Source organism: Mus musculus, chromosome 4 (assembly GCF_000001635.26).
Source record: "Mus musculus strain C57BL/6J chromosome 4, GRCm38.p6 C57BL/6J".
NCBI classification, from domain to species: Eukaryota; Metazoa; Chordata; class Mammalia; order Rodentia; family Muridae; genus Mus; species Mus musculus.
Genome location: NC_000070.6, coordinates 135,018,727 through 135,029,550, shown reverse-complemented (window position 1 = coordinate 135,029,550; position 10,824 = coordinate 135,018,727). Strand labels below are relative to the sequence as shown.

Below are 10,824 nucleotides of genomic sequence, written 5' to 3'. Positions count from 1 at the left end.
AGGAACTCAAGTAGACAGAAGCCATGCACAGGCCATGGAGGGATGCTGCTTAGTGGTTTGCCATGCCTGTTTTCTTATAGAATCCAGGACTCATCTCAGGAGTGGCTCCACCCACAATGGGCTGGACCTTCCCCCATCAATCACTAACTAAGAAAATATTCTATAGGTTTGCCTACAGACTGATCTCATGGAAACAACCAAGGCTCCCTCCTCTCAGATGACAATAGCTGATATCAAAGTAACCAGCAACCAGGTCATGTGACAAGTGGCTTCCACAAACAGCCTTGGCTTGGGTGGGTAACCTGCCCTACGCTGGAGCAGAGGATGTACCCAGTTCTCTGTCCTGGGACTGAATCTGGGTCACATGACAGTGCTCTGGTCCCACAGTGGTGTCTGTATCACACTGTCCTATGGGTCATCTCCTACCTGCTCCTATGACCGCATCCTCTCTTCCTATGATGTTATCTGAGTCCCTTGGCAGCATCTCTGTCCCTCTAGGGTCTGGGTAGGTATGGGCACATGTAACTCTGACTAGGCCTCATCTCCTGAAGAGCCAGGGGGGGCTTTAGCTCCCAAAGCCGGCCATACTGTCTGCTGGGTTATAACAATATCACGTATGAATCATAATGGAAACCTGGGTCTGTGGTGTATGTGAATTCTCTTGAATAATCTCTCAAATGGCTCTTTAACAAAAAAACTGTCCCAAATGAGCACCCAGACTGCACAGCTATAGTGGGGAGTCCACGTGTGCCCTCCACAGCCTACTGCCTCTCTCTAAGGGAGTCCATGGTGAGTGTTCAGACCTCAGCCCCAGCCCACCCACACCCTGCCACCGCTCTGTCCCCAGAGGCAGTTTTCTTCTCCATAAGCCTCATCTTAGGTTGGCTAGGTTAGACGCAGGGTCCTTCTGGGGCTCCAGACACTGTGGCCACTGGCTGCTTTCATCACAGAGCTGACACCAAACATGATGGCAGCCCACCTTCTGCCTTCTCAACTTCCTCAGACTACACGGTTTCCAGGGGAAGAACAGGCCAGGGATGATGAAGAAGACAAACCTAATTTTTGGGTCCCTAGAGCTGACCACCCTGATTCTCAGAGGAAGCCCTGTCCATGGGCCCTGAAGACTCCACCAGAAGTCCCCAGGGCCACCTGGGGCGCTGTGAAGACAGCTTCAGAGGATCCAGGGAGAACCCTTCTCCACCCCTACAGACCTTTCACCATTCCTTCTGCCGGGCCCCAGGCACTTCACCTATGTCCACCCCACTAGCCTCCATGGCTGAGCTGCAAAGGTGGGTGAGACACCCCTGCACCCCAGGCTTCTACTGACTCCAACAAGGAAGCCAATGGGGCTGGAGGGGGAGGGGCCACTCAAGTGAGAGGCCCAGAGTGTGAAGGCTCTGGGAAGCTGTTATCTTCCTCCTGGATTGAAGCTTTCTTGGCGCACACCCTCACAGTGGGCATGGGCTACTTCTCAGGCTGGGTAGCATTTCCTGATGAGGGTGGATGAACCACTCAGAGCCTCAAGGACCCCCGAGCTCAGGACACAGCAGCGAGGGCATTGCGGTGTGAAGCCACATGTGCCCCTGTTCTGGGTCTCTTGCCTCTCCAAGAGTTCAAAACGCAGGTACTCCCCCCAACTCTAGACTCACATCTGGAGCTGCACCGTGGTTGCTGGGTAGGATAACCACTGGCCTAGGGCCAGCAGTCTTGGCTAATCCTGTTTCTTTTAGACACAGCCGTTTGGAAGCTTGGGCAAGTGACCATCCTTTTATGCCACAGTGTCCTCACCTCTGAAAGGGGACAGCGAGGCAGCAACTGCCTCCTGAGCTGGAGGCAGCAACTGCCTCCTGAGCTGTGTGAGGTTCAGCGTCCAAACTCGGGAAGCTCAACATTGTGCCTGCCCTCAGTCACTCTGGCTATCCTCACCCTCATCCCTGCCCTGTGCCGAGCCAGGGTTAGCAGGAAGGACACCTATCCACTCGGACCGCTCCACCAGGCCCAGGAGAAGAAGGGGGAGAAGCAGAGGGAAGCGAGGATGGAAAGGGGTGGGGTCTGTGTCCTGCTCCTGCCTCTTCACCAGAAGCAGCTTAGAGTTCAGGGTCTGGGCGGTGCTTTCTCCGCCCCTGTCTGCTTCCCAGCCAAGGACACCACCGGCGTTGTCCCTTGTGTTTGCAGCCCAGAACATTCATTTCTGCCTCCAGCACCCATTTATTGAGCACCTATTGTATTCAAGGCCCACACCAGACACTGAGGACACAGAGAGAACAGGTGGGAGGTTGGGAGACTGCCAGGAAAATGGATGTATCACATGATCCTGGGAAGCTGAGGGAGCGCCTAACTGCGGCCACAGGGCTGGTCTAGTCAACTCAGCCTCCCTGAGCTTTTGATGGCTCCCTTGGAGGTAATCGGGTTCCTGTGGTCCTTTAGGCGTAGGCTAAGAGCTACGCCTTGACCGGAGTAGATGAGGTTCCTAGAAGGGTGTGGGTACCAGCATCCTACTAAGGGGAGGCAGGGAGTTATGCAAGAGTTAAGGGAGCAACAATAACGGGATTCCTTGTAGTACATGGAGGGATGTCCTTGCCGCCACCACACACACACACACACACACACACACACACACACACACACACACACACACAACCAGCCTACTTGCTCCACCCTAACCCACAATGGCCAAAATGCTCTGAGTGTTCTGAGGGATAGAGCCAAGCTCCAGCTCTCTGGAGCTGGCCAGGCTGTCTCAAAAGACACAGAGCAAGAGACTCTATGTGCCTGGGTATGGAAGGGTCTGTCGTACCAACCCTCTGCTCTGACAGCTCCACAGCGTGGAGCTGGCCTGTTAGGGCTCAAGAGAGCCACAGAGTTCCTGCATCAGCTTCGTGAGCCCTGCCCCCTCTCAGGGCCCCCCCGAGTTCCTTGTCCAGACTCCCATCAGCTCGCAGGCACAGCCTCCACTTTCCCTTCTGTCTCCAGGAAGAACTTGACCTCCCCAACACACCCCGGCCTTACTGCCCTCTGAGAGCCCCTAGAAGCATCACCCACTTTGGGCAGTTTACCCCAAAGGAGGCCAGGAACCTCCTCAAAAGATCCGCACTCCGGGGACCAGCACTGTCCCTGAGGCTCCCAAGTCGAATATCCCTCCCATCCCTCCATAGGCCACAGCTGTCACCAGGGGGGCATATGCTCAACACACTGCGACCCCACACTCCCTCATTCAGACGTGACCTTTGATATCTCGGGTAGAGTGTAAATTACATGTCGCCAGCATAAAATATTAAACCCGATTTATACTTAATTATTGATGCTATTATGTATTCCATAGTAATGGCAGCAGAAATCGCAGCCCTGTCCGTGCCCAGTAAATAGCTTTTCTACATTAGTCCTTGAGGTAAGAAGCCAAGCTGCGTGCCTTCTTCCCCGGGTGATTGATGACGATGGGGAAGTTCGTAAATAGTCTTCCAGAAATATTTCTCTGGCCGTGTACAGCTCCGAAGGAAGGAGGGGGGGTTGCTAATTATCGGGGTGGCTGGGCGGATGCAGCTCCCCACCCGGGAGGAGCAGCAGGCTGAGGCTTGAGAGATGCGGACGGTTTAAGCAAAACCGCGCTGAGTGGCTTTGGGGAGGGCAGCGGAGGACCGCAGTGGTTTGCCGGAGGCTTGAAGTCACATGTAACCTTCCCATGGACATGGGGGTTTGGGTTTTTATTGAAACATTAATAATTCCGGTTTCTTGTAAAATATTCATGGTTCCTGCAGCTGCTTGCAAACACACACTCAGCCACTGCTTTTAATTTCCACCTTGCCCTGTGCAGGCTCGACCGTCGACCACCCCGTGGTTCTCGGGCCATTTATTAAGTGGAGGGAGCAGTGGCCATCGGGTGGTCAGGAGCATCGAGCTCCGGGTTTCTCTGCAGCAAGCTGGTCCTGAGCCAGGGAGGCTCAGAGTGGGCAGGGCTGGCTGCCACTGGGCGGGCCAAGTGAATGCTTTGAGGACCAGCAACTTCCCACTACGTGGACACTGGAGACAATCAGGCAGCCGGACACTGGAAGGCAGAGGCTGGTTGAAATAGAGAAGGAAGAGCCATTCAGATGTTGGGAGAGTAGTGTGACAGCCCAAGGTGGGTCAGGAGAGCCAAGGGGCTAAAGGATCAGGCTTTAGAGAGGAGACCTGGTCCCTGCTCCACCCTGTCCCCCTGTAGCTGTGTGACCTTGGCAAGTGTCTTTCCCACTCTGAGACTCCTTGAGAAAATGGGTGTTGCAGGAGCCTGTGAAAGTTTGACAGTTGGAGCCTGTGAAAATCTAACAGCTGGGGCAGAGCCTGTGGCTATCAAAACACAGAGAGGTTTTGTCACCTAAAGTCCTACCCTTCTGTAGAGCCGATGTAGGATGAAGCCAGAGGGAAAGAATGACAGTTCCAGGTGCCACCTGCTCCCGGGAGTAGAACTTATTCTTCTAGCCCGGAAATCCAGATTCTTTAAAACCAGAATCCACACATCCTAAGAACAGGACTAAAGGGGGTCCCTTCACAGGTCCCTGTCCCAGTGCCACCCACACCATCCCAAAAAGCCACGATGGAAAGGACCTGTTCTCATCTCCTGCCAGACTTCGTCCCTGAGCCAATACAGATACCTACTACTCGGGGCAATTCTGGCTCTCCCCAGACCTCCAACTACAGTGTGGCCCTCCAGAGGCCAAATAGGCTCCTAGAACGAGCGCATGCCTGAGCCCCTAGTAGACTTCCTCTGCTCCACAGTTTTTTGGGGTTTTTGTTTTTTGTTTGTTTGGGGTTTTTTTGTTTTTGTTTTTTTGGTTTTTTCGAAACTGTCCTGGAACTCACTTTGTAAACCAGGCTGGCCTCAAACTCAGAAATCCACCTGCCTCTGCCTCCCAAGTGCTGGGATTAAAGGCGTGCGCCACCACACCCGGCTTCCATAGTTTTATAAAGGAGACAGACCCAGATTTTGTCCAAAGTTGTACAAACAGAAACAGAACCACAGCACCCAGGGATTAGCCCGAGCCTTCCAGCTGTGGCCACGAGGCCACCGTGTTTGTTTCTCAGGCTCTTCCTTTATCTGTGCCTCTGTGTTGGCGCACAGCTGGACACGCAGGACCCACACCCAAATCCAACAGGCAAAACCCCGGACCCTCATCTCATCCCAACCTCAGCTCTGGGTACCCGGTAGTGTCAGCCTCTAGTGCTAGAGGGGCTTCCCAGAGCTCCAGCACACTGGAGAGACCTGATTGGCCCACCAGCCCCAAAAGCTAAAGGGTGGCTCGCGGTGCAGCTGGAAATGGCTGCCCAGCCTCAGAAGGTCGCACCACAAGCACTCTCGTGGGCCCTAGGATGGCTTTCTTTCTCCCCTTGACCCTAAAACCACATGTAATTTGTTATTAGTCACACAGAAGCCTCCGAGCATAAAAAGCAGAAACTGGGTCAGAGATGGGACTCAGTCTGCGCTTGCTGCAAGAACGTGAGGACAGTTTGACCCTTCTCGGCCCCCATAGAAAGCTGGGTATAATAGTGAACCCTGTGAACCCAGCACTCTAAGCCAGGAAGGGGGAGACAACAAGGTCTCCAGGACTCAGGGGCCAGCCTGCCAATGCTTCCCAGGCCTGGGAGATACCTTGACATTGACCTCTGCCCTCCTCTTATGCATGTGCCCACACACATCCAAGCTCACACATGCACACGTGAACACGTGCGTTCACAAAGATGCACACTCAGACAGAGGGAAAGCAGAGAATTCGGTAACTCCACTGACGGATAAAAGTCCTCCCAGGGTGGAGATGGCCATGTTCCCTTCGCCTAAGTAACTGTCCCATGGGTTGACTTTGTTTCCTTTTTTAAAAAAAATTATTTTGTTTTTTAATATTTGTTTAGGTTTATTTGTGTTATGTGCACATGTGTTTTGCCTGCATGTATGTATATGCACCTCCTGTGTTCCTGGAACCTATGGAGGTCAGAAGAGGACTTCCCTGGAGCTGGAGTGGCAGATGGCTGCAAGCCAGGCGGGCACAGGGAACCTTTTCAAGAGCAACAAGTGCTCTTAACCATGGCACCAGCTCTCCAGCCTGAATATTTTATTTTTAATTAAATGTATGTGTGTTTGGGTGAGTGCACCGTGTGTGCGCAGTACCTGTGTTGGCCAGAAGAGGGCATCAGATTTCCCTGGAGCTAAAGTTACAGGCAGTTGTGAGCCTCCCAGCATGGGTAACTGGGAACTGAATTCGGGTCCTCTGGAAGACAGCAAGCACTCTTAGCTGCTGGGCTGTGTCCCTGTCACTCCCTGTGGGTTGGTTTTAATGGTGTGAACCGAAAACCAACAACAGAATGTACCCTCCCTCTGTGAGCTTGCTGGATCCTTGGCACTGACATACAAAATGAAATATAACTCCTCCTCTCTCCAAACCTCAGTTTCCCCTCTGACCTCTGCCTCCCTTCCCCCACTCCCCAACTCCTGTCCCCCCACCAGATTCCAGCAGTGACTGGAGGGGCCTCTGCATTTTTGTTTGAACACCATGGCCTCCAATTCAAAGGGATAGGTGCCCAGCAGGCCTAGACTTTGCAGACACAGCAGAGGGGCCCAAAGTCTGGGTGCTGGGCAGTCCTGCTGGGGCTTTGGGGGAGGACCTGGAGTCCAGACTACAGCTCAGAGTAGTTTCAGGGTCCTTGAAGAGGTAAGAATAGGCCTGAGGACTGAGACCTGTGACAAGACCTGCTGTTATGCCACTGTGTAACCCTGTGCTAGATACCTCTCATCTCTGGGCCCCTCTTAGAAGATTCTGACTGTAGGTCTGAAAAAGAAACAGTTTTTACAACCTGCTAGGTCTGGGATTTGCTTTGATCAAGACACATCTTAAAAAAAAAAAAGATATATTTTTATGTGAAGTATTCAGCAGGAGCCTCATATAGACCAGGAGCAAGTGGCTGGGTGTGGCAGATACCCAGATGCTCTGCTGGGAAGGGACCTGGGGTTTCAAGGTGATTTGGCTAATGTCTGGAGATGCAAAGAAGACAGGAGAGATATAGTCGCTCTGAGAGTCAGAGTGGGAACAGGGACAACGAAAGTCCCTGCTTATGGGCACGGATGAAACGTTTCGCATGGCATCTGGCATTGACTCTGAAAGTGAGCTCTACTCTGAGCTGCGAGCAGCCCTCAGCCCTCAAGAAGTGACTGCTGTATGCAAGGTGGGTAGAGGGATCTGGGAGAGTGAGCGCAATGGGGGGCCTGCAAAGGAAAGCAGGGATGGGTTGGGGCAAGTGACACGCCTAAGGCTGCAGGACAGATGCTGTAGAGTGAGAGGCAGCAAGTGACCTCCCCAGAGCACGGGTCCCCTGCGGGTCCAGAAGGGGAGGAGCAAAACTGAGTCAGTGCATCAGACTGGGTTTGACTGCTCCTGCAAACCTCAGAGACCGTGGGCCGAACAAGAGGAAGGTGTGCTGAGTAGCTTTATGTCAACTTGACACGAGCTGTAGACATCTGAGAGGAGGGAGTCTAAGTTGGGAAAATGCCTTCGTAAGATCAGGCTGTGGGCTAACCTGTAGCACATTTTCTTAATTAGTCATTGATGTGGGCGGGTCCAGTCCGTTGTGGGCGGATCCATCCCTGGGATGCTGGTCCTTGGTTCTATAACAAGCAGGCTGAGCAAACCAGTGAGCAGCAACCTTCCATGGCTCCTGCCTTCAGGTCCTTGCCATGTCTAAGTTCCTGTCCTGACTTCCTCTGATGATGAACAGCAATGTGGAAGTGTGAAACAAATAAACCCATTCCTCCCTAAGTTTGGTCATGGTTTTTCTTTACAGCAACGGTAACCCTGACTACAACAGAAGGTTTGTGTCCCATTGGTCAGGAAGCAAGGGCTCAAGTGTAGAAGCTGATGGTGCCGCATCTCTGTTTCTTATTTCTTTCTCCTTTGCCAGCCTCAGTACATGGCTTCATCTTTGCTATAGGTAACTTCGTGTTCCAAAATGGCGGCTGATGCTTCAGTTATCAGGTCTGAATTCCAGATGTGAAGACAGGGCCACGGATATACTCAACTAGCCAACACTGAGCTGACAGACAGATGGACTTGGAAATGTGACTTTTAGGGCTGAAGATGTTGGTAGAGTGTGCTTAGCATGTGTGGGGCCCTGGTGGCTCCCAAGTGCTGCATACACACATACATATAGGGGGTGAGGGAAATGCATACATGCATATGGGATGAGGGGCATGCCTATAATGTCAGCACTGGGGAGATGGATGCAGGGGGATCAGAAGTTAGGGTCATCTTGAGCTACAAAGCGACCCAATGAGGCCACCATGAACTACACAAAACCCTGCCGCAAAAATACACCAAACAAACAAAAAGCCAGAAAAGCAAAGAAGCTAGAGTAAGCAGAAAAATGGGCATGCTAGCTTCTGCTGGGGGTCCTGTGTCTGCCCTTCAGAACAAAACCTGCCCAGTGTCATGCCTTCCATATGACCACCCTTCTCCTCCAGGTCAGCTGTCCCGAGTCCTCACCCACCCCTTAGAGCACAGGCCGATAGGACATGGGCTGACAGAATCACTCACAGTGTGCCTGCTCCCTGGGGTCTCAGCTGGGGCTGGAGGAGTGAGGACCCCCAGCTCAGCCACCAGCAAGAGAACAACTCCAGGAAGGAGCAGGAGCCATGGGGCCCAGAGAGGAGAGGAAGGAGAGGTAGCTGGAGGGACTGGAACAAACGAGCTCACTAAGGCTTTCTGGTTTGGGAAGGAGGGAGAGGCGCTGGGCAGAAGGCTGGGGAGGTTTAGCTAATTTGACCCACCTGTTCTGGCTACACAGCCTGCTGACCTATCCAAAGGGAAACTGTTGCCTTTCCAGTTGCTTTGGTCTGATCTGGAATGCTCTAAGACTCCTCATAGCTAGTCAGTGGTTTCCCAGAATTCCACTGTTCCTCTTTCTAAACAATTTTTTAAATTCTGTGTGTGGGCACGTAGAGTCCAGAGGATGGCATAAGATCCTGGAGTTAGCGTTGTGAGCCACCGGGCATGGGTGCTGGGAATCAGACTTGTCCTCTGGGACGGCAGCAAGCATCCCTAGTTGCTGAGTCACTTAAGCAGCTCCTACTCCTCTTTTTGAAATGCTATAGAGCCCCACCCCACCCTACCCCATTTCACCAGCTGTGACTATGGCTGCTGTGAGCACTGCCCTGCCCCACCCCACACCCCGCCCCACCCACCCCACCAGCTCTCTACTACAATGGCTGCTGTAAGGCCTCTTTGGAAGTTCATAAAGCATGAAGATGGGGGTCCAGCGGGGAGTCCTGATTCTCTCCAACCCAACTCTTCACCTTCTTGGACCTGCCATTTCTTCTAAACCATATTTGGTCTCTGTGTTGCCAAGAAAGGTTTGTAGAGAAAACCAGTGTGGGCTGAGTGAATGCCCAACATGGTGTGGACAGCAGCTCAGGGGCCTCCATCCTCTCAGGTCCCCAAGAGGCCTGAGGACAGCTGTCATGCAGCCTGAGTGTGCCCTTTCCAGGAACTCACCAGAGACGCCTCACCAGGAAGGAAGGAAGAAGAGGAGGAGGAGGAATAGAAGGAGGGGGAGGACAAAGAGGAAGAGGCAGAGGAAGAGGAGAAGGAAGAGGGAAGGAAGAGAGGGAGGAGGAGGAGAGGGAGGAAGAGGCGCTACTCGTTGCCTACTGGTCCAGAGCTCCTCTACCAAGTGGGAGACAAAGAGAACTGTGGCCCCTTTTGTCAGCAACCCCAAGTTGGTGACAAACTCAGAGAGCATTCTTTTGTCTCCTCCCTGTCCAAACCCCTCTGATCTCTGGCCCAGCTCAGGTGGGGGCGGGGGGGGGGGGTGGTCCTGAGGCTCAGTCAGTGGAGGTAGAGGCAAGATCTGCATTTTAACAAATGCTAGCAAGCACCTGTCATGAAGCGGTCACCTGCCATTTCTTGAACGCCACTGGAGGAAGGAAAATTCAAAACTATAAGGCTAACCAGGGATTCAGGACTGTTGTTCCAGCTACTTAGGAAGCTGAGGCAGGGGGATTGGAAAGTCAAGGGCTGCAGAGCAAATCCAAGGCCAGTCTGGGCAAATCAATGAGACCGTGTGTGGAAATAGGGGCCTGCCTAGCATGGGTAAAGCCCCGAGTTTCATGGCCAACACTGTAGCACAATGTCACTTTGTGTCTGACTTGAGATGTGACTCATGCTGAGAGACACTGTCTGTATAATGAGGTGTCTGTGGGCTGTTTGCAGCTTTAGCTTTTATCTTTCATTGCATCTCCTAGATCATCTGCAATAAGCACCAGTTATTTTTAGTCAGAGCAGAACATGTGAGCCCTTTGTTGGGGACTCTGCCCACAAGAGCTAGCTGACCCTGCTCCCTAACTCTGGCCTCATGGAGGCTTGGCTCTTTGCTGTTGCCACACTTGTCCCCCAGCTCCCCACAAAAAGGCCTGACCTGGGACTTCTGGTTCAGATCCTTCCAGGTGCCCTCACAGGTAGCGTACTCTCTTCCACGAGCAGACCTGCAGCCAACAGGACCTTGTCAAGTGTGCAACACCATGGACGCCACCAGTGTTCTTCAGCTCAGAAGCCTTGGTCACGCCTGAGCTCTGCCCAAGCCTGCTGCTCTGCCCCTATGCCAGGTTCTGGGGTGATCCAGCCTGCCCTCAATACCCACCAGCCTGTCCAGTATCACAGAACAACCCTGGGTGGTTCTATACTGAATGTCCTTCTTTCATTGTGAGCTATGCTGGCTGTAAATGTGAACACAGGTTTGCAGGGTCTAGAGAGGCAACTTCTTCATGCTCACAGCCATGACGAATCAACAAGTAGGCTCCTTGTTCTGACA

General features: G+C 52.8%; 5 annotated features.

The window, feature by feature from the left end:
- Positions 1–3,840: part of a biological region, named in NCBI's record as "DRG (dorsal root ganglion) regulatory region upstream of Runx3", that runs on past the window's edge. NCBI's record gives its function as "regulatory_interactions: Runx3".
- Positions 3,127–3,840: a transcriptional cis regulatory region, noted in NCBI's record as "CRISPR/Cas9 deletion fragment for R3 element". NCBI's record gives its function as "contributes to expression of Runx3 in Ntrk3/TrkC neurons" and the evidence as "EXISTENCE:knockout evidence [ECO:0001091][PMID:28007784]".
- Positions 3,243–3,473: a conserved region, noted in NCBI's record as "conserved region; CNE2". NCBI's record gives the evidence for it as "COORDINATES:sequence similarity evidence [ECO:0000044][PMID:28007784]".
- Positions 3,250–3,321: a protein binding site, noted in NCBI's record as "-94 kb Brn3a binding probe". NCBI's record gives the evidence for it as "EXISTENCE:protein binding evidence [ECO:0000024][PMID:20096094]".
- Positions 3,267–3,306: a transcriptional cis regulatory region, noted in NCBI's record as "BRNF-R3 region containing two Pou4f1/Brn3a recognition sites". NCBI's record gives its function as "contributes to R3 element activity" and the evidence as "EXISTENCE:site-directed mutagenesis evidence [ECO:0005528][PMID:28007784]".